At 43.8% G+C, this 24,592-nt stretch overlaps 1 protein-coding gene across 1 annotated transcript in view; it reads right to left on the minus strand.

Moving 5' to 3' along the window:
* PDZD2 (PDZ domain containing 2) overlaps positions 1-24,592 on the minus strand; it is a 276,820-nt gene that overhangs the window by 234,104 nt on the left and 18,124 nt on the right. The gene's annotated exons all lie outside the window — the stretch shown is intronic.

Below are 24,592 nucleotides of genomic sequence, written 5' to 3' on the forward strand. Positions count from 1 at the left end.
AAGACTGTTAGAGGGGTTCTGGACATATTTAAGAGCTTACAGTCTTAGGATGTTAAAACCTCTGTCCATTTGCCTTGATCAGCCTGACTGCATATCCAGGAAGGCTCTCTATTCCAGGACTGACCATGACGTCAAGAAGAGAAAGAGCCAATGAACAGTACAGAGAGATTTGGGCTTTGTCTCAGGACAAAACCCTTCCTAAGTTCGGGCCGTCATTCCATCCTCATCATGTAGCTCACAGAGGTCCATATCCCTAATCATCTTCCAGCTCTTAGCTGTTCCCCTTCCTTTGGTAAACTGTGGGAACTGACCTAGTCCCCAAAGCTATCTCCTCAAGAGAAATACTTCTCCATGCTTCTGAGTAAGGAGACTTGGCCTCTTCCTAACTTGCACTTGAACACATGGCTAACAGCAATGTTGCATCTTCCCACAATCCCCAAGTGGCCAGCTGCAGTAGGCATGTCTCCCCTCTAAGAGCTGGCTGCCATCCTGTTCCACACAGTGCCTGGCACATAATATGCTCCCCCAGTGAAAAGCTAATTGAAGTCTATTGCCAATTCTCCTTCTCCCCCAAAGAAAACTTTCACCTCCGTCCTTTATAAATGCAGAAAAATGATCCTTTTCACTCTGTACTCTGAATTTCACTTTCATCCAGAGAAAGTCAATATAAACTATGCCATCTAAGATGGAAAACATTCTCTAGCCTTCTCAGGAAGTGATTTAACAAGGAAGAATAATAAATGGGAGAAGTGTCAGAAGCCATGTCAATAATACATGACCTTATTACTCAGTAACCATAAAGACATATCCAATATAGCAAGGTTTGAGCTTCCAAAGAACTTGAGTGCCAGCTATTAATTGGTTCCAAATAAACCAAAGCTTAGCAAATATCATCTACATAATAGCATGCCTATTAAAAAAGAAACACAAGATCAAAGAAAAGATAATCCATAAATGCACAAAAACTAAATGTTCCCTTTGGCCAAAATAAGTAACACCTCTCGCTGCAAAGTGACTCCACACAGACATATTAAAATCTTATGAATAAATCAAAACATTTTCCATCAGGCCTAGCAATCTTTATGAGTCTCCATTTCCTCATCTGTAAAATGAGAAAGTTAAGCTAAGTGATCTCCAAGGTCTGTCAAACTCAACAGAGGGGTCCTCAAACATAGTGACAGTGTCTCATTCATCAGTGTCCTCCCTCCCCCGGCACAGTGCCTGTCACTGTGTAGACTCTCAATCATTTAAAACAAGTTTTTAAATGTTCTTTAAATTACAGTTTTAATGCTCAATGATTCAGGGGATTAGTCAGAGTTCAAGGGGTTCCATACATATGAACACAGAGTAAATATATTGGGCAAGATGCTCTGATGGAAGAAAAGCCTAGAGAACTTTTTTTTTTTCCTGCCTTCAACTTGTATTCATTCAATACATATTGACTGAATATCAGTTAAGAATCAGTTCTTGAACTTGGCACTGGGAGTATATATGATGAGTAGGGCAAATTCGTTGCCCTTAAGGAATTCAGAGTCTAGGGGAGAGATGCCTAAATAAGTGGAAACCAGTGTGTAATAAGTCTATGACAGCCCTCTTAACAGAATTGTCAAAGGTACAATCCTGGTAGCCATGTAATATGAGCTCCCAGTCCCTGGTGATGGGTCCAGAGCTGGGAACTCCATGCAAACTGGACCAGAGTTCTTCCCTGAGAACTGAGCACTGGGACCTAGAGACAGAGAGACAGAGAGAGAGAGAGAGAGACAGAGAGACAGAGAGAGAGAGAGTCCAGTCTCAAGTATGTGAAGGGAACTATAACTTTTGAACTAGGAGCTCTGGAGAGCAATGTTCTACGTTCTACCTGTGGTGAACTAAGTAGCAAAGTAGCAAAGAAAGCCATCCTACTGAGAAATAAAATAAAATGGATCAGGAAAAGGCAGAGGTGCAAAACAGGTGAGAGAACACTCTGGTTTTCCCACAGCACTCCTGGTCTTAGTTTCAGACACCCTGGACACAGCTGCATTGCTACCCTCCTCTTCAATCTAAATGACTATATCAATCCTTATAATAAATTGCATTTAAAAATTTAACTACTTAAAAATAAAGAAGTAAGGTCAAGCAAAACTAAACTAAACTAAGCAAACCTCTTTAAACAAAAATAAACTATACCTTGAGTTGTTTCCTGCATTTTGCAACTCAAAAGTTGTTGATACATTGGAAGTGAGCAAAGCTAATTGGCTCAGCATGGAGCAAGTGTCCCTCTATAGTCTATCAGTTTAGGCCAAGGGGGTAGGGTCAGGAGATATCATCCTGGCTGCTGGGAGCCCACCCTCTGACTGTAAATGCTGTGGGGGCAGGGAAGGAGCTTTCAGAAAAGGAAGAATTATTTTGGGACATATAGTCTTATTTTGGTGTTAGTGGGCTATACAAGTTTTTGATTCCATACCTATAATTGGGAATTTTTCAGTAATCCTTCCAGCCCCCTATTCTATCAACTCCTTTTCCTGGGATTTTCTATAAACAAGGGGAAAAGGAGCATTCCAATCTACTACAATGATCTGAGATGACTCAGGGCATAAGAAAAGATACACAATTTTGCAATACTATAAAATGAGTGGTTCTTTCACAACATCCAATGAAACATTCCAGTGAACAAAACATTGACCCAGAGAAGATACAGTAAAACAGAAACCTGCAGATAGTTACAATACCAACATCCCTCACTGGATGATCTGTCTAGAGGTCTAAATGCTTCTCATCTCGAAGATCAATTTCATCAGTGAGCAGAATTTGTGGACATGAAAGTCCACTGCATGTTCCAGTTCCCTTTTTTAAATCATATATAATTCTCCAATTAGCATCCCTTCTCAAAGCAAACAGCCATGATAATTTAAATTAATTTTGACTAGCCTGAAGCTGACAGCTTTAGCATTCACAATTCAAAATGAATGCTTCTTAACAGATTTTGGTACTGGGTTTAGAATCTACCAACTTTCTTGAATCCTCTTTCAGCTACATCATGCATGCACAGCAGGGCAATATCATCCCACAAGGGGGGTGAAAAAATAGTTTCTGGTTGAGGGGGCCCACAAAGCTTAGATGTTATAATGGTTAGTACCCGCATGCAAAGCTCGATCCTATCTGACAGAATTTACTCCTTAGTATTTAATATTTTAAGTTATATATTTTTTTCTCTAGGATGGAAAAACATGGAGAAACACCAAACTAAGTAAAACCAATCATTTGCCTAATGTCTCAGCCCCAGAATCACCTGAAATTCATAGGCTAAATCCTGAAACTGGCAGGATGCATAAAAGGGTCCTCAGTTTTACCCAGATCTTGCTTCAAGGATTCATGCTGGGCTGTCTTTACTCACTCGCTCTTGCAATTGTCCTGAATTCTTGATGTCTTCCTATTCTGAAATCTGCTAAGTTCCAAGTTCCTTAGTCTTCTTTTCTTCTGGACAGGATTCGTCTTGTAACTTTTAGGAAAAGCTTACATTTTAAATTTTTTTTTTTTTGACACTGGGAGAGACAGAGCATGAGAGGGGGAGGGGCAGAGAGAGAAGGAGACACAGAACCGGAAGCAGGCTCCAGGCTCTGAGCTAGCTGTCAGCACAGGGCCCGATGGGGGGCTCGAACCCACAAACGTGAGATCTGACCTGAGCCGAAGCCGGAGGCTTAACCGACTGAGCCACCCAGGCGCCCCGGAAAAGCTTACATTTTAAAAGTGAACCACTGTTGATGAAATATTTTCTATTCATTCAACAGATGTTCTTTCAGTGCCCATCCCATGCAAGGCCCTAAACAAAACAGACAACATTCCTACAAAGCCGCGTAAAGCCTGTATTGTGATGGTGGCAAATTAGTAAACATAAAATACTACATTGTCAGATGGGGATTGATACTATGAAGAGAATTAGAGCTTAATGAGTGATGGGCATATGAGGAGATTAAGAAAGGCCCTCTGAGGAGAGACCCAAATAAAGTGAGGGATTGAGTGAGAGAATGTAACCAACCCAGGGCTGTTCTCTGATGAGGAGGGCAAGTGCAAAGACCTTGATGTGAGAGCTGCTGGGCTGCCTGAGGAGAGGTGTGGGGAGAGGTGTGGCTCCAAAAGAGGGAGTGAGGGGGAAATGCCCCATTGAGCTAGACACTTCCCCATTGTCTCATTCTCTGGAAAACAAGGGCATCTGACCCCATTTTACCAACCCTTGCTAATGGCTAATGTTTTCTGAGCATATCCACACTCAGACACTGTTCCAAATGAACATCTTCCATGGGTTACCTTATTTAATTGGAAAACAATACTGTAGGGAGATAGTGTTAGTATCTCCTTGTTAGAGACTCAGATAATGACAAAATCAGAGAGGCTAATTAAGGATCAGAGAGGCTAATTAAATTTCATCAGGACTAGAACCCAGATCCACTGCATCTGGTCATGTAGGCTAGCACTCTGCCCTGTAATCCCTGCTTACTGCCACCAATGGGCCTCATATAATAAATAAATAGGTACCTTGTGTCAGAAGCTGGTGACTTTCTACCTAATATCCAATCTCTCTTTCTTCATTTTCTTTGTTGAGCATGATATATTCAACTAAAACCCACCTTCTCTTGGAGATATGGATACTATACAATATAGTTCTCATCAGTGCAATGAAAGTAGAAATTGTTGCATGGTGCTTACACCAGTATTCTTTAAGAGAACAGAAATGAAAAATATAAATCCCCATGTTGTTTAATCATTGTAACTTGGGTTTTTTTGAAATCTAACTAACTGGCTGAATTAACCCCCCCTCCCCCAAATAACAGAATGTGATACCCAGAAATGGAGGAACTAAAAGTAATAGAACCTAAAACATAGACTTGGATGACAAAGGGAGGGAGGAGGGCAGATGCCAAGGACCCGGATATTTTTAGGTCACTGGAAAAGTGACCCTAGCCATTTAATGTAAAATATTTGGTTAAAGTGTCATCTGCTGTACTTTGGAAAGTCACCGATGTGTTGACTGAGCTATGGTGTTAGAGAAGATGGTAGGTAACTTTCAGAATATGGGTAGATGATTAGACACTCTCAGCAAAGTCTAGAGCTCCTCAATTCAGCCAGCAAGTGAGATGGGAGGAAATGTCACTTTGCCAAGGAACGTACTCTTGATATTGAGCCTGCACTCTAAATTGCCAGAGAGGCTCACATTCTGGACCCTTGCAGGACTGAGAAAACCTGCTTTATCAGAATGGGGTGGGTGGTACCCTACAGACAGAGGTTGTTGAAGTCTTGCGAAAGGTGTGATTACCCACTGGAAGCCACTGTTTCAAATGTTCCAGCAGTACACATTAAGTAGTATATGTTAAGTTAAAATTTAGGGAGATGGACAGAACACATATGCTAGAAATGAAAGAAAACAAATCATCAGGAATTGACCAAGTCTACTAAGCTGTGGGAAACTGTACTGCCAAAACCCCAATCCTGGTTTGTAAAAGCCTGGGATGGTTCAATCCCCACAGCAATCTCTTAACTCTTGCTCTCCCTCCCCTGGGCAACTCACGTTTACAACAAGTAGGCAATGTGTAGAGCTCCCAGAAAGGGTGTCCTTCCAAACCCACCAAAGAAGTGGCCATGGAAGACAATGAATGAGGAATAACCTTCCAGAGAGAGACGAGGGCCATGGAGGCAATGAACAGGAGTTCCTGCCACAAGAGGGAGGGTTTATTATACTCTTGCTAGTTTTGCTCATGAGGATTTGGTCATTGCTATGGACAGTGACTGCTGTGTTTTCCATCTCTCCTTTCATAAATGAAAGTTTTTATTGTAGTTACTCTATGCCTTTTCCATGATTGCATGTGAGTTGTATCAGAGCTTGGTCACAAGGAGTTATATCCAGAAGTGATGGAAAGGACCACACGTTACCCAGATATCCAGGGCTCTAATCTTGATAGACTAACTGGATCAGGCTTAGGTGACACCTTCATTAGGAATGGGGAAACCATGCATGGAAAGAAGATTTTGTCTGAGTAACCAAAAGAGGAAACTGTGGTTAGTTGCTTATATAATATTCCTTCTCTTCTCTGCCTTACAAAAATCCATCTGTGTTAAAGGAGCAAGTACCCAGTCAAAAAACTGTGTTTCTTAGTGCCCCTTTAGAGAAGTGTGGCCATAACATACAGTCTTGGCCTCTGAAATAGTTTTGTGGGGTTACCCAAAAGGTTCTTTTGTTTGTTTGTTTGTTTGTTTATGCAATCTCTACACCCAATGTGGGGCCCAAACTATGACCCTGAGATCAAGAGTTGCATGCTCTGCTGACTAAATCAGCCAAGCACCCCCAGAAAGGTTTTTATCATGAGCACTCTTTGTCCTTTTTCTTGCTGAAAATGGATATGATGGCTGGAGCTTTAGCAATCATCTTGCGACCAAACATAAGCAAAGGCCTGACATCTGTGAGCATCTGTACCAAACATAGACATTCTACCTTCAGACTTCTTATTATACGAGAGAAAAAAAGGCCCCTACCTTGTTTAAGCCTTGTTAATTAGAAAATCTGTTATAGGTGAACAAAACCCCTAATGAATATATTGGTTTAACTCACTTTACCCTCAGATTCAAGATCCAGAATACAACTTTCAGTAATTCAACCTTAGCCTTGCTACTTTGTGAATTAGCAGCTATTATTAAGTTTCTACCTTTATTTGGGCCACCAAAACAACAACAACAACAACAACAACAACAGGGCATGTTTTGCCCCTTAAAGAGCTAAAAATACACAGGAATTCATCTAATTGTTCACTAGTACCTCTGTACAGTCCCAGATGTTACAGACAAACCCACAGATGATTGGGAAACATTGCAAATACAAAGCACTGTGATTCCTTTAGGATGGCTTATGCTTTGTAAGAGCAAGGGGCTGGCTAATTTTAACTATCTACCTGGCCACTTCTAGACTAGCTGAGTGGCTGTGCATATGAGACAGAAAAAGAATTTGATCCAGCATTTATTTCTTTCAATAAGAATTAATTGTGCCAGGCTCTATGCTAGCCTAGGGAAGAAATGATCAACAGCCCTGTGGAGGCTGTGGTCCACTGGACAAAGAGATCATTAAATAAAGTGTGTGAAGGGCCATGAAGTGGTACATTTGTGGGCACCTGATGGATTCTGGAAAGTGAGGCTTTAAAGGTCTATGTTGGGACTTTAGGGGATGAGAGAGGGGTTCCCTTATAAATTACAGAAGACGAAGACTTAGCGTGGACCTCAAGGATTACCACATCCAATCTTCAATTTGAAAGATGAGAGAAATAGATATCAAGACAAGATGAAGATCCTTTGGTTTCTGGGCCTGAAAACCCTTGAAGAGTAGGGAAAAAAAAGGAAAACTAAATGAAAGGAAAAATGATGACTTGGCAGCTATTCTGAGAAGCAAATACATAAAGACACTGGATGTTCTGAAACAAGGACCATTTGTCCAAATAAGAAAAGATAGGAATGACTAAAAATTGAAGAAATTCACAAAACATCCTGCATGTTTTCTATCGTAAGTGCAAGAAAACATTTGGGGACCATAAAAACAAAATGAATAGTATAAATTATTTCTGTTACTTCTATAATATATTTGCTGTGGCTTCAAATACTGAAAAAGTTTGTGCATCTGAAGTTTATGACTGTTTACTCAATGTCAACATTTGGCCAGTTCTGGACTAATAATATTTCCAGAGTTTACGTATCTCAATTCTAAAAGAACATGATGGTTGTGAAAAGAGAGCATTTCTGAGGTCACATACATGTTTGTGAAATGGCAATTGAATGTTTTAAAACAGATGCTATCTAACAAATGGATAATTGACTGAAACAGTCACAACTTTTGTGTTAGCAGCAAGACAATCATGAGTCTCTGGTTGTCCATTTTAATGCGACCATTGGGTCCACTTTGTATGGACTGGGTACCCATGATGCCACTAATCTGTCCTCCATAACCCAATGGACCATGCCATCAACATAAGCATGCATTATAAGTTCTTCTTCAATTATACTGAAGGTCAAAAGAAATTTTTTTAGGATAGTTGACACATGATGTTACATTCATTTCAGGTGTACAACATAGTGATTTAGCATCTCTATACATTACACTGTGCTCACTGCTAGGGTGACTACCATCTGTCACTCAACCCCATTACATTATTACTATTTTCCCTATGCTGTGCCTTCCCTATGTATGTATGCCTTATTCATTCCATACTGGAAGCCTGTATCTACCACTCCCATTTTGCCCTACTTGAGGTGTTTTTTTTTTCTTAATGGAGACTTTACCATTGTTTGTTTCTTTCAGAACAATTGCTCTGTTTAGCTGCTTCTAGTATTTAGACTTTTGGGTAAATCGTCTGCTTACTATATATATTTAAATTCTTAGCATGTAAACTACACAGACAGGATCCGACTTCATCATTAATTAACAATGACTTGAATATTTATAATAGCCAGGAAAACACTCTGCCACAGGCACAGCTGTAGGTCCCCAGGCAAGTCATTTAGCATCTTTGAGCCTCAGTTTCCTTACTTGCCAAATGATGTGGTTCTACTAAGTTTCTTTCTGGTTCTAGCATTTTCTTGGACTTTGGAGCGGAGTTAGCAAGTCAAAGAGGGAGTCACTAGCCTCATTTAGAAGCACATACACAACACATGGAAGTTTTAAACTGCAGGAGAGATGGGCCAAATTGCTTTATCAGATTTTGAATATCTGCCAAGACAAAGGGAGGAAGGGGGGCCCTGGGGTGGTTTTACATTTGTGGGCTTATAACCACAGGTCAGCTCTTCCAGAAGACAAGAAGAAATATATCCTACTGAATAAAAGCTCTTTGGAACAGCAGGAAAACAAACAAACAAACAAGGTTTCAAGAAGGGGGAAGCAACTTGCCTGGGGGGTGGGGTACGGTAGGAAATCTGGCGTTTCCAGTGAGGCACCACAGACTATCCAATTTGGCAAGGGCCTAAACTGTGTAGAGACTGGCCTCCACTCCCTCCCTCCCAGACTGCATGCTGGAGTCAGGGCTGGAGGGCCTGGTGCAGAGAGAGTATCCTCAGAGGAAACCAAAAGATCATGGAGCACAGAGGTTCAACCCGTGTGCCTCTCTAAGCATCCCCTTTTCCCAGGCCTCACTGTGGGAAAAAACTCAGGACAATGGTCATGAGAAGCAAGTCAAAGTCATGGGAGTGAGAGAAAAAAGAATCCTCATTTGCCCTCTTCCAGGCAGGAGATCAGAATTAAGAAGGAGAGACTGAATGAGGGTGACATACCAGTGCCCAGCATCTTCAATGGACCCCATGTGCCATCTTGGCTATTAAAAGGGGTAGAAGAGGGAAGAAGTAGAGTGAAAAGAAGGGAAGAGATGGAAGAAATTTAAAGGACTAGCCTGGAAACCAACCAATGGAGGTTTCATTCCAATGGATAGATCGGGAGAAGTGAGGAGGTTGGATGTGTTATCTCTTAAGATCCCCCGTGTCAGTGTTAATGTGCAGGAACATGTGCACAGGCAAAAGATGTGGCTGGGGAAGGCCACTGGTAGGCCAGGGAGTACAACAACGTAACCCCAAACTTGATCAAGATTCTCACTCATGTCTTTAGGCTCCTAGGCTCAGAAACCTGACTTCTGTCTGCATAGTGACAGAGTATCTGCCTGTCAAGTGTAAATATACAGTTACCAGCAAGAAAGCTCATTCATTAATTTTCAATTAGAAATATACAATGGAGTACTATACGGCAATGAGGAAGAATGAAATATGGCCATTTGTAGCAAAGTGGATAGACCTTGAGGGTGTCATGCTAAGCAAAATAAGTCAGGCAGAGAAGGATAGATACCATATGTTTGCATTTATAGGTCTAACAGGAGAGACCTGGCAGGGGACCATGGGGAGAGGAAGGGGGAAAGAGAGCAGGGGAGAGTGAGGGACACAGATCAAGGGAGACTATTGAATACTGAAAACGAACCATGGACTGAAGGGGGAGGGGGAGACAGGGAGAGGGTGATGGTCATGGTGGGTGGCACTTGTGGGGAGACGCACTGGGTGTTATATGGATACCAATTTGACAATAAACTATTTTTAAAAATAATAAACCCATAAAAAAAAGAAATACAATGATTAAGTGAGCAGGATATTGGCATCAACCTGCTCACTGCTGGCTTTCCCTGCAGACAGGATGCAGAGGAAGGTAAGCTTCAGAGCAAGGAGAACCAGGTGAGCACAGGAGGGTCCCGTAGCGGAGCACTCCCCACTCGCTCTCCCACTCTAACCTGGCCTCTGCAAAGGAAGGCTGTTCACTTAGCTAAGACTCCCTAACACTAGACAACACTCAAAAATGTATTCCCTACATCTAGCTCCGGGAGGTTTTCTGTTCTGTGCTCTACACTCACTATCCCCTTCCAACCACATCCCCTTCTTCAAACAACATACCATAACCTCAGTGAGTATTGATTTCTATTCTCTGAATTATGGTCATAATCACATTTGGGCCCATCTTCTCCAAGATTACTATGATTCAAGTTTTGGATTCTATGTTTTTACAGAAAATTTCTTCACTTGGGTATTCCTGAGGCTGGCTATTTGACTGTGTATGATTTATGTACTAGTTTCATGCTCCACATAGAAACGGTTTTCTTGGTTTCTAAGTTCAGGGTTGTGGGGAAGGGGTCTCGCTACTGCCCCCTGAGTACCTATGACACCTGACAGATTTAACAAAACTATAGGACACCAAAGAGTGGTCACAAAGCGGCCACTCTGCAGCATGGCTCTGATCTGCTGGAATGGTACGTGTGAGCTTTGCAGGAGGCGAGGACAGGAGGGCAAGAACTAAAGTTACAAAAAAAAAGCCGGGGGAGCTGATGTTCTCTTTACCACTCTTGACCTGGAGCCCTGCTGAGGAGCCTTATGCTGCTGAAATTCCAGAGAGCTCTAGCATTTCCCAGAGCCCTGTGGCCCTGTGGCAGCATCCTGGCTACACAGATGGGGGAACAGATTGAGAGGGGATCTGAGATCCAGAGAGGCAGAGCACTAGGCATCCATGACGTCGCTCGGCAAAAACTCACTTCGGCTTGGAATCGGGTTCTCGTCCATTAAGGCAAAGCCTCTTGCCAGGAAAATAGGAAATTGGAATTAAAAAAAAAAAAAGAAGACTTCTATAATTCTCTGTATTAGAGAAAATGTAGGCACTGGGGCATGTCTAAATGGGGGGAAAAGTAGACAGTTGGGTCGATTATGGATTTAAAGTTTTAGGACAGAAATCTAGTCTTTACACACCTAGGCCTTCAGAGTAGGTGCTACGGACAATAGATACTCCCAGGCACCCTGTTGATCTGGGAAATTACCAAGATTAGCAAAATGGCCATTACTTGCCACCCACCAAGTTCTGCTGAACCATTTCCAACAGGCTGTAAGCACCCTGGTCGGAGGACTCCAGGTTCAGGATCATTTGCCCTGTGAAGCTAAGCATGTGCCAGGCCGCACTCTAAAGGAATCCTGGGAAAATAACTGAAGACCTGTTCTCAACATGAAATCACAAGTCTCTCTGCCTGAGGAGGTGATTAAAAACTTGGCCTACCTCCCCAGACAGATGCTCTCGCCCCTGCCTTGTGGGTCCCCATTGGAGCTCTACTCTCTCCTGCTCTGTCTTGTCATTAGCCTCCCCTCCCACTGGGCTCCAAGACTCTCCATTCCACCTTCCACCCAAGTCTCTCCCACGAGTCTCATGAGCAGAAAAGAAACGGAAAGGAAGACGCCTGTGCGTCTGGGGTTCCTGGGTTCTACAAGATAAACGCTGGATCCCTCAGGCAGGAATCATTCATTCACTCACTCCTTCATTCAACAAATATTTATTGAATGCAATAAATAAAGTGACATCCTCAGCCTCAGGAACTGAAAAGCTGAAGCAGTCTTCTCAAGCTGAGAGAGCCTCGGAATCCCTGGAGGCCACTGTGGCATTCAGACCTCTTCATTTATAACAAGTGTGTCAAGTAACTCTGACATAACAGGGCTTTTCTGATGAAACTATTGCTTGGGCTGAATGAGAGGGGTTGGCTACTCTGTGACTCAGAATGGAGACTATGGGCACAAAGTCAGCTCGAACATCCTAAGGTTTCAGGAGCCCCCTCATTTCCCACCCATGTAGGGGTATTCGATTTAGCAAATAAGAATATATAACGTCCAGTTGAATGAGTTGCAGATAAATAGTAAGTAATGTTTTAGTATATCTCAAATATTGTAGTATGTTTTTATATATGTCTGTCCCATGCAATATTTGGGACATAATATTCTGAAATTTTACTCATTGTCTCTCTGATATTCAAATTTAACTAAGTGTCATGTATTTTAGGTGGTAACCCTACATTGACCCCATCCCAAAATGAAGCTCTTAGAGTCTCCGACCTGCATCCTCGTCCGCCCTTTGTGAAGTAAGTCTACCCGGCATCTGTGTCCTTGTCTCAATAAGCCTTTCACTGCCCCCTGGATGCAAAATCACCATGGGCCAGGGCGCCTTACACCACGCACACCGAGAGTGAACGAGTCAGTGCTGGGATCATATCTCACCACCCCACTCAGAGGAGCTTCTCTTCCTGGCTCCCTGTCATCTCAGCCTCTGGTCTCATGTGCCCAAATCTGCTACACCCAGCCCAGTGCCCTTTCTTGAATGCCCCTGCTAGCTGATCCTCTCTCGCCAGCTGACCTCTAGTTCCACACAGTATGACTATGTCACAAGGATAAAAGGAGACATGGAACAGAAAACTGTTTGATGTAAACCCTAGAGGTACCCTCCCAGTGACTGTCAAAGTATGAGCCTGGAACCATAACCTCCTGGGGTTTATAACCACAGATGCTCTGGTTTTCTCAGTTGTATTTATTTTTCTGGGGAAAATTTTATTTGAACAAAGTAGCTAAAAATGGTTTGAAAATCACTGAAATATACAACTAATTCTATGCCTTATTTAGAGTTGTAGAGGAGATAGTTGACTGTCTACATAGCATCTGTTCTTTTTTACCCCCTAACAGAATTCTGACTTTTGTTCAGAGATTCATCCATCCTTTTCTGGGCAATAGCTCTAAAAATGGGCTGATCAATGGTAACATCCTTCCCCTTGCCAGCAGCAGTTTCAAGAATAGGCAGGTGACCCAACACTGGTCAATTGGTGAGGAGGTAAAGCCTTCTAGAGGTCTTCTGTAAAACCTTGCCTCACTCCTAAGAGTAAGTGCCAAGAAGCAATGGTCTTTCTTCTTCCTATCGATGTCATTGGGGCTGAGTTGAATGTCCAGAATTTCTCCTGCCATCTTGATACCAGACTAAGATGAATCCTAATATTGAGGATGGCACATTGAGAGGGAAAATGAAGTTGAGACCTTGATGACATTGTGGACCCTGTAGAACCACTGAATACCCTTTCTGTGGATGCCTGTTTAGGCTGGATTTCTATTACCTGTATCCAGAAAACAATCTGCTATAGATGTGGTTCTATGCTGGGGGCTTCCTTTTAAAGGGGATGTCAAAGACAGACATACAAATTTGAACCTCTGAGATTCATGGCAGGAAATGTGGATCTACCTGACTCTGCTTCTATTCCAGAGGGCAGAAATCTTCTTGTTCTTCTTTCTCATAGTAGGAGCAGAATTGAACTAATTTTCCCTCTTCTATAATTTGAATAAAAATGGGTCTAGTTTAATGTTTGTTGATGAAGTGTTGAAAATATACTTATTCCTCCCTCTGACAAAAACCTCCATATTTAAGCATCCTCAGAACCCCAAGAAGCAGCACATGGGGTTTGAACTGCCTTATGCATTTTTCTTTGGAGCACAGGCAGAGGCAGAAGGCAGAGTCCCTCAGGCACCTTTAGGGAAAGAGCGTGGGCTACCTAGAGAACTCTACCTTCACACAATGGCCACCTTTCTCTCCAGGGAGTGTTGAGCTAACCTCCTGGCTTTGAGGGTCGAGCTCCCACTATGGAATTTTTCTACCCGTGATACCTTTTCCTGTTTCAAACATTTCCATAAACCTATAAATCAGCTTTTCAGAAGAGGGTTGGAGGTCTAGCTCTGGGCTGTTGACTCTTAAAAAGTGAGCTTGCTTCTCAGGGATTCTAAATGGTACAGTAGAGGCGCTAGAAACTAACAATGTCTTCAACCCACCCAGAAAGACATAAGTAGTGATGGCTCCAAGCCAGGGGCTCTTGTTTCAGCACAACAAGACTGAAATACAGTGAAGGATGAAAAGAAAGTGTAATCTGGATTAATCATGAACACTAATAAAAACAAACGCATGAAACTGGCAAGAGGATGAAAACAGACATACCAAATCAAGGCCAGTCCATTCCATAAATATTTACTGAGTGCCTCCCACACTGTGCCAGGTATTACCAAAAAGCTTCTGAAAATACAAATTGAGAGACTCTCAATTTTCCTAGGGCCAGATGCTTCAATAAGATCAATCTTAAGAAATGAAAGGATGCACAAAGTGGGAACTGCATAAGGTGAGAGTCATTCATACAAGCCGACTCATATGGAATTCTCAGAGCAAATAGGTAGGTAATGTACTCATGCAATAGGCAAAAGGGGTGGTGTAGAGGCTGCGCCAGTGCGACTCGCTGGTGAGTGGGTGTGGGAGATTAACGTGAAAGTTGGGGCTGAGTATGTTTGGCCTTCCAACCTTATCCCTCCTTCCCACCCGACCCCTTCCTTCCCAATCAATTCACCAACCTTCCTCGTGCCGGCAATGGGTTTTGCTGGTGGTGGTTTTATATAATCATTTAAGCAAGGGAATATTATAACCAGATATGTGATTTCATTTTAGAAAGGTATCAATAGGGGAAAATGCTCACCGAGGAAGTAGGTTACAAAGCAGTTTGTTTTTTAATGTTTTATTTATTTTTGAGAGAGAGAGAGTGCAAGCAGGGGAGGGGCAGAGAGAGGGGACATAGGATCTGAAGCGGGCTCTGTCCCAACAGCAGCAAGACGGATGCGGGACTCCAACTCATGAACCTATGAGATCCTGACCTGAGCCAAAGTCAGACGCACAACAGACTGAGTCCCTCAGGCACCCCTACAAAGTAGTTTTGATTGTTAATTGTGTTTAAGATTGGAAACAATCTCTTTGAAGGATATTCACTAAAATGATACTTGTTTTCATCTCAAGGAATCAAATCTATGAGTGGTCTTTCATCTTGAAATTTCTGGATTTCTAAATCCTTATGAACATACTTTTGCTGATTATGTGTCGGGGGGGGGGGCACCTAGGTGGCTCAGAGGGTTAATCATCTGACTCTTGGTTTCCACGCAGGTCCTGATCTCACAGTTCATGGATTTGAGACCTGCATCCAGCTCTGAGCTTATTATGGTTCAGTGCCTGCTTGGGATTCTCTGTCTCCCTCTCTCTGTCCCGCCCTCTCTTTCTCTCAAAATAAATAAACTAAAAAAAATTGTGTGTGTGTGTGTGTAAGGATACAGATGAAATCTCTACAGACTGAGGGAGTCTGGGCAGCAAGGATACCCATTGGGAGACTGTCCTCATAGCTCGGGTGTGATACCACGACCCGGATATCTGCCCGGATCAGAGCAGTGGGAATGCAGCAGCTTCTTGAACTATTTCAGAGGCTGAGTTGACTAGTCCAGACCTCATGCAAGTAGGTTGGAAGGGAAGGGGATGGACAGGAGGAAGAGTCAAAGGTGACCCAGGGGGGGCACCTGGGTGGCTCAGTTGGTTAAGCCTCCGACTTCAGCTCAGGTCAGATCTCCTGTTTGTGGGTTCGAGCCCCACATCAGGCTCTGTCTGTGCTGACAGCTAGCTCAGAGCCTGGAGCCTGCTTCTAGTTCTGTGTCTCCTTCTCTCTCTGCCCCTCCCCCTCTCATGCTCTGTCTCTCTCTGTATCAAAAATAAATAAAACATTTAAAAAAATTTTAAAAAACCCCAAAAATCAGAGGTGACCCAGGGGATGGGTGAGACCAGGCAACTTACCCAACAGAGAGGCCTCTTATTCATGTTGGCTCTGTCCTTTGCCTCATACTCCAGGCATCTGAATTTGGCCTTCCTCTGGTCACACTGTCTACACAAGTAGAGGAAAGGCCAAGTCCTTCTTTCTTACTGTGACAAAGCATTGCCCCTCCCCCACATCCACCTCCAGCACCCTGCTGTCCACACCTGTGAAGTCTTACTCAGAAGCTCTCGGTCTAAACTTCCTGGGCCTGTGAGAGCCAGGTTTGTTATCGGGAGTTCACAAAGCCCAGCCTTCTTGTAAGGTAATTAAAACGCCAGTGTGGGAGATCTTTGGCAACAACTATTTTTTCCACCTAGTGACTCTAGCCACAGATGTGCTAGTCCACCAGCTTAGGAAGGCCAGCGCGTTAACCTGGGACCCACACACACGCCACTGCTTTGTGAGTGCCGCCCTCCACTCCCTCTTCCCCTTGCAATTCCCCAAAGTTCCCATTCGACCAGGAAAATATGGATCTGATTAGGAGCTTTTAGGCTGGCCAAACAGTTGCAGCCTCATTCTCCTTTGACAGACAGGGGAGGGGGCCATTTTCCATCAGAAAAGCTGGGGGGAATGAATGACAACCTTAGAACTGAGCTGGCTCAACCAAGGAGAAGGAGCTGCAAAGGAGAAAATTGCCTCTATGAAGTCAAATCCGCCTGGGGATAATGGACTGTAGAATCCGTTCCAGGCCACCACCCTCTTTTGCTTGACTCCATTAATCTGTCATTTTTTCCCCAACTACATTTCTATTCCTGCCACCTAGCAGAGTGTGCGTCCACCTCCCACTACATAAGGACCCAGATAGAGAACATGAGGAACAGGCAGATTCTAACGAGAAGGTGACACAATCAGTGGATTATACCCGGATTCAGCCCCACATTTCAAAAGGAAAACAATTTTGATTCAAAAAGCAATTTGATAAAGACAACTTTCCAAAGCTTAGGCATAAAGACTTTTGCACTGTATTGTGATGAAGAAAGGCTCATTAGAAAACAAAACTGGGGTCAGTGATGTGCTGGAGTTGGCTCTTGTTGGTTCCCAAAAGATGACTGAGGTTTTCCAGAATCTTACAAGCTGGCTGACAGGTTGGTAGTTTGAAATAAGCCATGGTGGGATCATTTACACCATGGAAATTGGCAAATGTTACAGATCAGGTCAGCCTCTCCCCTCACCATTTGTTAAACATTTACCAGCACACCACTGAGGGTGATTTTTTTTTTTCACTTAAAGGTCTACTTATATACACATTGGTGTGTGTGTGTGTATGTGTGTAAATCACAATGTAAAGTAGCTAAAACATTAACTGTTTTAATTCTAGCCAGTGAAACTAATACCTTTGTTATTTTCTTTTATTTTATATATTTTTTCTACAGAGAACACGTATTCTTTGTACAATAATCAACATTCTGGCAAAGGAAGCAATTCCTTTTCCTTCTGAGCTCTCTGACTCACCCTTCTCCTCTTTGTCGTCTTCTCTTATCTCCTGTCCTGGCCTCTCTGGTTTTCATTCTCTTCCTAGTGTGTTGCCGAAATCCCAAACTATTCACCTACCGGAGACAGGCAGAACACTAGGTAATGAGAACAGGTGAGCTCACTCCAGGCTCCAGGTGGACAAAGCCCAAACTCAGCCCACACCAGGCTCACCTGCAGGGGTGAACTGGTCTCCAGACCATTGCCCTGAGCACACAGCTGTTACTGGTAAGTTAACAAAGGAGTGATAGCCAGATGGGGATAACAGGAATCTCAGCCCAGGTGACCCCAGGCTCTGTGGATAAGACAACACCATTTCTTCCAGTATTCATGTCAGCTTTCCCCTGCTACGTACTGGCCATTCCTATTATTTGTAGAGCAGGGTGACTATTCAACACCTTCACATCTAGTACCTCATTACGTCCTTGCCATAGCTGGGTGTTCTCTCAATTTAACAGACATAACCCAGGCACAGAAAGCCCATGTGATTTACCTAAAGTCACAGAGCCAAGAGCAAAGCTGGGACAATAATGCAGGTATTGATATTGACTTAAAGTTTTTTCTCTCAACTATAGTGAATACTTCACAAGACCCTAAATTTTGGACTATATTGTTTGAATGAAATGAGCTCCCATTTTCTCATGATTAAAGAAGTCCGAGACTGCCTTTTCAATTAAAGGAAAGGGGGAATACTAACCCCAGTTGGACTTATTTTGGAACCAGATTATGGTCTCTGCAGGAAGGCAAGATTCCACCATGTTCTTTCCTACTTTCCACATACTCCCTATACAAGAGATTTTGAGTGTGAGCTGAATGAGGGCTTTATTGCTGATACCACTTTTTGATCTCTTTCACCTCCTAACCCCACAGACTGTGAATCTCAAAGACCCACCTGTTGCCTCCAAATTCCTCTGCCTCACCGGATGATAAGGGCTAGGATAGGAAGAGCTGCCTCACACTCCATGGGATCTCCTCAAGCAGGTAGTGGACAACGTATGTCCACAGCACAGTCTGGTTCTGGTCTACAGAGAGCCTTTTGGCTCTGGTTACCCAGCTGGCCTGCAGAAGCTTCTGGTTGGCCAGTAGCTGACACAGAGGCCTGACCCTGTGCAGATGGGACCCTTCTGAAAACAGGAGGGACAGCCCTCCAGGCAAAAGTGCCCAGGAAACCATGAGCAGCTTTAGAAAAAAGAGAGCACTGATTGTTCTGTTCCATTGGCCAACTTTCTGAGCTACAAGGGATTTCAATATCTTATGCAATCCAGTATCTTTTAATGCTGTTCCACGCAGGCCCAGGAACCACCTTGATACATACGACAGGAGCCAAGTAGTTTGGGCTCCGGTGCCCAACCTCAGTGCCACCTGGAGCAGACCCACCTTTATCTGATTTACACACTGGGCTTTCTTACCAAAATCCTATTTCAATAAATGGGTCCAGTGCCAAAAAAATAGTAAGTTTGGAAAGTTACTCACCTAATTGAACCATGTAAAGAGGCTGAAAGTGAGGCCCAGGGAGGTAAAATTCAGGCAGAAGCAAGTGGAGGCACCAGGACTTTCTATTTTACTCAACTGCTCTTGCTTCAACCATCCTTTGACTTGGCAGGCAGTTGACCTTGGCCTCAGGACACACTCCTATCTTTTTGGTCTACCACAGCCCCACTCTTGCCGGTGAGGAAATGATCTCATAGTTTTCAATTTTGGACCTGGCTCCCCTACCTGCCCTAGGCTTCTTGTTGACTTGGATTTCCTGTGCATGGACCCTGGCCAATCCAACAGCAGACCTGCCAGACCCTGTCTTACCTCTTATCCTCTACCTCTCCATTCAACACAAATCTACAGCAACTTTGGTGGTCCTGGGAACTGCCAAAACACCCCCATCAACCTGGAATGTAACAGACCATAATAAACTCAGTGCCCCATGTAGAGTCTGCTCTGACTCAGTGCTACTAAAGATTCTAATGACAAGATAGCTAACACACAAGATAAACACCAAAATGCACTGTGGCATCCATACATAGACTGAGATTCCCCCAAGAGTTCCAGATGGTCACATGAATGTCAAACTAGTCACAGACATCTCTCTCTCACTCTCTATTTCCTCTTTTGTCAAATACGGAATGGCAGAGCTCCACCTGTGGTCCCAGACTTTCCCAATTTATGAACAGCAAACACATTAGTTCCATTAGGTTGTGCTAGTTTGCACAGCCAAAGAACCCTTCTCTTTACAAACTGCATCGCTGCAATGCTGCCTTTAACAGCAAACATTTCTAATGATTCCACCCTGCGCTCTTCTTTAAGGAACAAAAAAAACACAACAGGCAAATTTTCAAGACTGCAACTCCTGCAAAATATGAAGTGCACTTTAAAAATGAAAACTATAGAGGCACATATGACTCAATTTCGGCTCAGGTCTTGCTAATTGTGGGTCTGTGGGTTTACTACAGGTAAAAGAAATTGAATAAAACCAGAAGACAAGACCCAGGGCTGAGGCCATCCAGAGCATACTTGACTTCTTTTCTAACATGGAGAATCTCTGGACCCTGAGCCACAGCAGAGAAAATGCCCCGTTTTAGTCCTTAGCGCATAAAGCACCCCTCTGACCGCAAGCATGTAGCGCTCTCCAAGCCACGAGGCTCCGTTTCTATTCGCTGTTCTGGGGTGACCACTGCTATTCGCACCTCTCTCAAGGAATCTGACCTCGTCCAAAAATTATTCTACGGACCTAAAGACCAAAGAAGCTGGTGTCCCTTCTGGGCCTGCGGAGTGTCCCAGTCCTGTTTACAATTCCTAAGCACCCTGACAACCAACAGCAGCCAGTGGACTGGGAAATGGGAATGCCCTAGGGTCCCCAGAGACTGTAGCTACTCTGTGAATTCCCCCACCACAGAGAATCCCCCGAAATACTTTCTTCAAATCCAGATGCCTGCGGTGCAGTTGCAGATGAAACCCTCTGAGGCACACATCTATCCATTGGCCGCATCGGCTCCCTGCTGGCCCCGTGGCTCACTGAGCAGGGGGTGGGGGTGTCTGCAAAACTGTGGGAGACCTAAGCGTGCAGGGATGGTGTCCGACCCGGAGCCTCTGACACAGTCGGTTCAGCTTAAGAAGCTGTGATAAAACTAAATTGTCTGACACTTTCTTCTTTATCTCTTCTCTTTTTCTTCCACAAACACAACAGGCTCCAAATGTGACCTACTTTCTCTTTCTTTGTGATTATGCAGAACTCACAAAGCTTTTTCTTGAGCCTGACTAATATTTTCAGTGACATGCTTTTCATCTTTTGGAAAAGAAGAGTCCACATCAGCCTGCCAGAATGCATAAGTCTTGGCGAAATGACCAACAAGGACAGATGAGTTATAAAGACTTAATGGGGGTGCGGGGGCTCATAGGAGACTCATTGAGCACAAGGAAAAAACAAAAACAAACAACAACAAAGAAAATCCAGATCTGACCCCTTGAAAGCCATCCACATTTAGTCTGAAAATTTTCATCAACAAAAATCAAGATGTTATTGATGAACTAAGTGACTCTAAAGTTTCTCATCACCTTTGTCCTGAGTCTATGGACTCTGGCCTTGGCCTGGAACACTGCTACGTTCCAAAGCCCACTCAGGCATATCCGAAATTTGCATTTTGCATTAAAAATTAATTGACTTTGGGGCACCTGAGTGGCTCAGTAGGTTGAGCATCTGACACTTGATTTCAGCTCAGGTCATGAGCTGGTCTTATGGGTTCCGGCCCCGTGTCAGGCTCTGCACACTGACCTCGCATGAGCCTGCTTGGGATTCTCCCCCTTTCCCTCTCTCTTTGCCCTTCCCCCTGCTCACACTCTCTCTGTCTCTCTCAAAACAAATACGTAAACATTAAAATAAATAAATAAATAAATAAATAAATAAATAAAAATTAATTGACTTCTTCCAAATCTTCCATGAATCAGAATCCAACAGGGTTTTAAAATAGAAAAATAAAACCCAAGTTTGGGTCAAAACCTAGATCTATCACTCAAAATTAGGTTGATATTGATTTTCCCCTGTTATTATTACCTTGGAGGCCATGCACTTTTTGATGTTTGACCCACTGTCCTTTTATGACATCGAAACTCCTAATCACAATTGGTAGTTGGAGACATTTGCTTGGTGACTTTAGAAATATCATAGCTGGCCCAAACTCTGGCCCTGGGATTCTGATCCAAAGCTTCTCTTTTATCCTCAGTGAAGTGAAACAGAGCCCGCTACACATTTACTGAATAAAACTGTTCAAAATAGAAACCGACCTGCAGCCCTAGGGTCCAACTGTGTTTGCTTCTATCCAGGTTAGTTCAGCTTCACACCACATCCAGGCTGTCTGGTCAGCACTGACTCCAACACCAGCCACATCAGCCTGACGGGTCTGGAAAATTGTTGTATCAGAAGGGGCCCCACTGGCTGCATCTGCCCTCAACATCCTGAGTGCCAATCAGCTTCGGTGCAGACTTCATTCCATCTCCACTACTGTTCAAGAGTTCCAGTTCATTCACTCATTCATTCATTCATTCATTCACTCAAAGTATCTACTGTGCACCTCTGGGGTAGTACTGTGCCCAGGAAATACAAAGGCAAACAAAACAGGCACTGTCCCCACCTTTAGAAAGTTCCTGAGACTGAAGACCAGGCTCAGGATTACAGGTGTTACGACAGGAAAAGCAGAGAACGTTACTGGTTCTCAGCCTATGCTTCTCCCCTCTCCCTATGCGCCAGCTCACATGATTCCCTGCAGCCCCTCCCCCCCCCCCACACCTCGTCTCTGCTCAGTGCCACCAACGATCTACAGTGCAAGTTGTTCCCTTTGGCAGGAGCTACTTGAAGAGTTACTCAGTAGCATATCCTTAGACTCAGTATCAATTTATCTTCATCCTTGCTTCAGTCCTGATGGTGCCCTCAACTCAAACCACCCAAGCCTCACCTCTTCCTTGTTAGTTCCCACCATACCCATCTCGTCTCTTGCACTGGTGGCTGCATATTGCAAGCGGCCCACCAACCTACCCTTCTTTGAGTTCCACCACCTCTGGGGACTCTGGTGCCAACTGTTGGCCTGAACCATAGCAGGCTGTTGTTGAACCCCTTTGATATGAAACCCTGCCTACCTCACCTGGTGGACCAAGACCAAACTCCAGGTCCTGGGTCCATGTGGTTGGTACTACCTACCCACTTGCCATTGGCTGGGCCAAGCCTCTAGATGTGGTGACAACTCTGGAAGGAAGCACTGATCCCACAGGTGGAAAGGTAGGCTTGTAGGAGTGAAGCTGTTCCAATTTATCATTCTGTCTTCAAATATGTTATCAAAAATATTTGGCAAGGAATCTCTCTATTCAAAATTGGACAAAATAGAAATGGCTAAACAACACTTGATATAAGGGACCTAGATAAATGCTCTCAAAAAGTATGGATTAAGAACAAGCCATAGGGGTGAGGGAGGCTAGGCGGCTCAGTCAGTTAAGCATCCGAGTTCAGCTCAGGTCATGGCCTCACAGTTCAAGCCCTGCTTCAGATTCTTTGTCTCCCTCTCTCTCTGCCCCTCCCCTGCTCACATTCTCTCTCTTAAAAATAAATAAGCATAAAAAAAAAAAAGAACAAGCCAGGGAACAAGCCAGGAACCATGTCCTTGGTCTCAAATAAGGTTGTGTATAGAAAGGTAAGGGGCCTGGGACACTGAGCTGGCAATTGGACACGGCCATCCTGCAGAGCTCTACACTGCCTGGCCAGTGGTGCTGCCGTGCACGGCCTCTTCATCTGTGGGCCTCCCTGTCCTCATCATTAAAATTGCAGTGAGGTCCGAGACCTTTAAATAGTCCTCTTTCTTCAAGTTGGCAGACAGATCTTGTATGAAACATGGTCAAAATGGGTCCATTTCTTAGAAACATCATCAAGTGAAAGAAGAATGAATGCATGGTATTGAGTCACCTAGCACGGAAGACCACTGGAGACAGCGAATGCCTTTGAACTAAGGGACAGGTATAGGAGCAGCTGGCGTTCCACCAAATCACATGGCCAAGAACCACTCTCCTGGAAAGCGTTTCCATTAGCAGACACCTGTAAGAATGGCTGGCTATTACATACTCCTCTCAAAGTCATCATTCGTATTGAAGTCTCCGAGAGGCCCTGTTCCGTCAAAACCTGTTTAAGGCTTAAAAACACCACTTTAAAAAAATTGTTTATTTATTCCTGAGAGAGACAGAGAGCACATAAGTGGAGGACCAGAGAGAAAGGAGATACAGAATCTGAAGCAGGCTCCAGGCCCGACAACGCAGGGCTCAAACCCACAAACTGTGAGATCATGACCTGAGCTAAAGTTGGATTCTTAACCACCTGAGCTACCCAGGGACCCCAAAACAGCACTTTTCAAGCTTATTTGACTATCAAACTCAGTTTTATATTTACTTATTAGCACTTTTCAGATGTGGATGTCTGAGTTCCATATCATGGGTGGCAGTACTAGAAAGGAAGTTTGGATTTTATTTTAAACATAAGAAGTGCTCAATCTTTTTTTTTTATTTTTTAAAGTTTGTTTATGTTAGAGAGAGACACAGAGAGAGAGAGAGAGAAAACAAGCAGGGGAGGGGCAGAGAGAGATAGAGACATAGAATCCGAGTAAGCTGTCAGCGGTGAGCCCGACACAGGGCTTGATTTCACAAACTACCAAGATCATGACCTGAGCTGAAGTCAGATGCTTAACCAACTGAGCCACCCAGGCGCCCCAAGAAGTACCCAATCTCAATTTACCATTTTGAAACCTGAGCAGCTGTTCGTGGCTGGATACATATTCAAAGCTACAGCTTGCCTGCGCCTTCTCTTTCTTACTCACTGACCCTTGGGTCACTACAAAGATAGAATCCAGCTGGGCAAAATGGTGACCTCGGTTTCTGCCAGCCATTTCTAATGGGGCCTCAGCACACACAGCACGCTGTCAGCAAACCAAGCAACACAGAACTAAATCATGGTGATGTCTTTCCGCCTCAGGGACACACCACTGCTTGTTCGAAGACTGCTCGGGGACAGCTAATTGCTTTTCAGCTCAGGCTACACAGCTTTCTCACATCCACTATTCCCCAGGGTCGTATTTTCTCCAACTGCATTTTTCAGAGAACAGGGCAGGCGG

Source organism: Suricata suricatta, chromosome 6, assembly GCF_006229205.1.
Source record: "Suricata suricatta isolate VVHF042 chromosome 6, meerkat_22Aug2017_6uvM2_HiC, whole genome shotgun sequence".
In the NCBI taxonomy this organism is placed as follows: Eukaryota; Metazoa; Chordata; class Mammalia; order Carnivora; family Herpestidae; genus Suricata; species Suricata suricatta.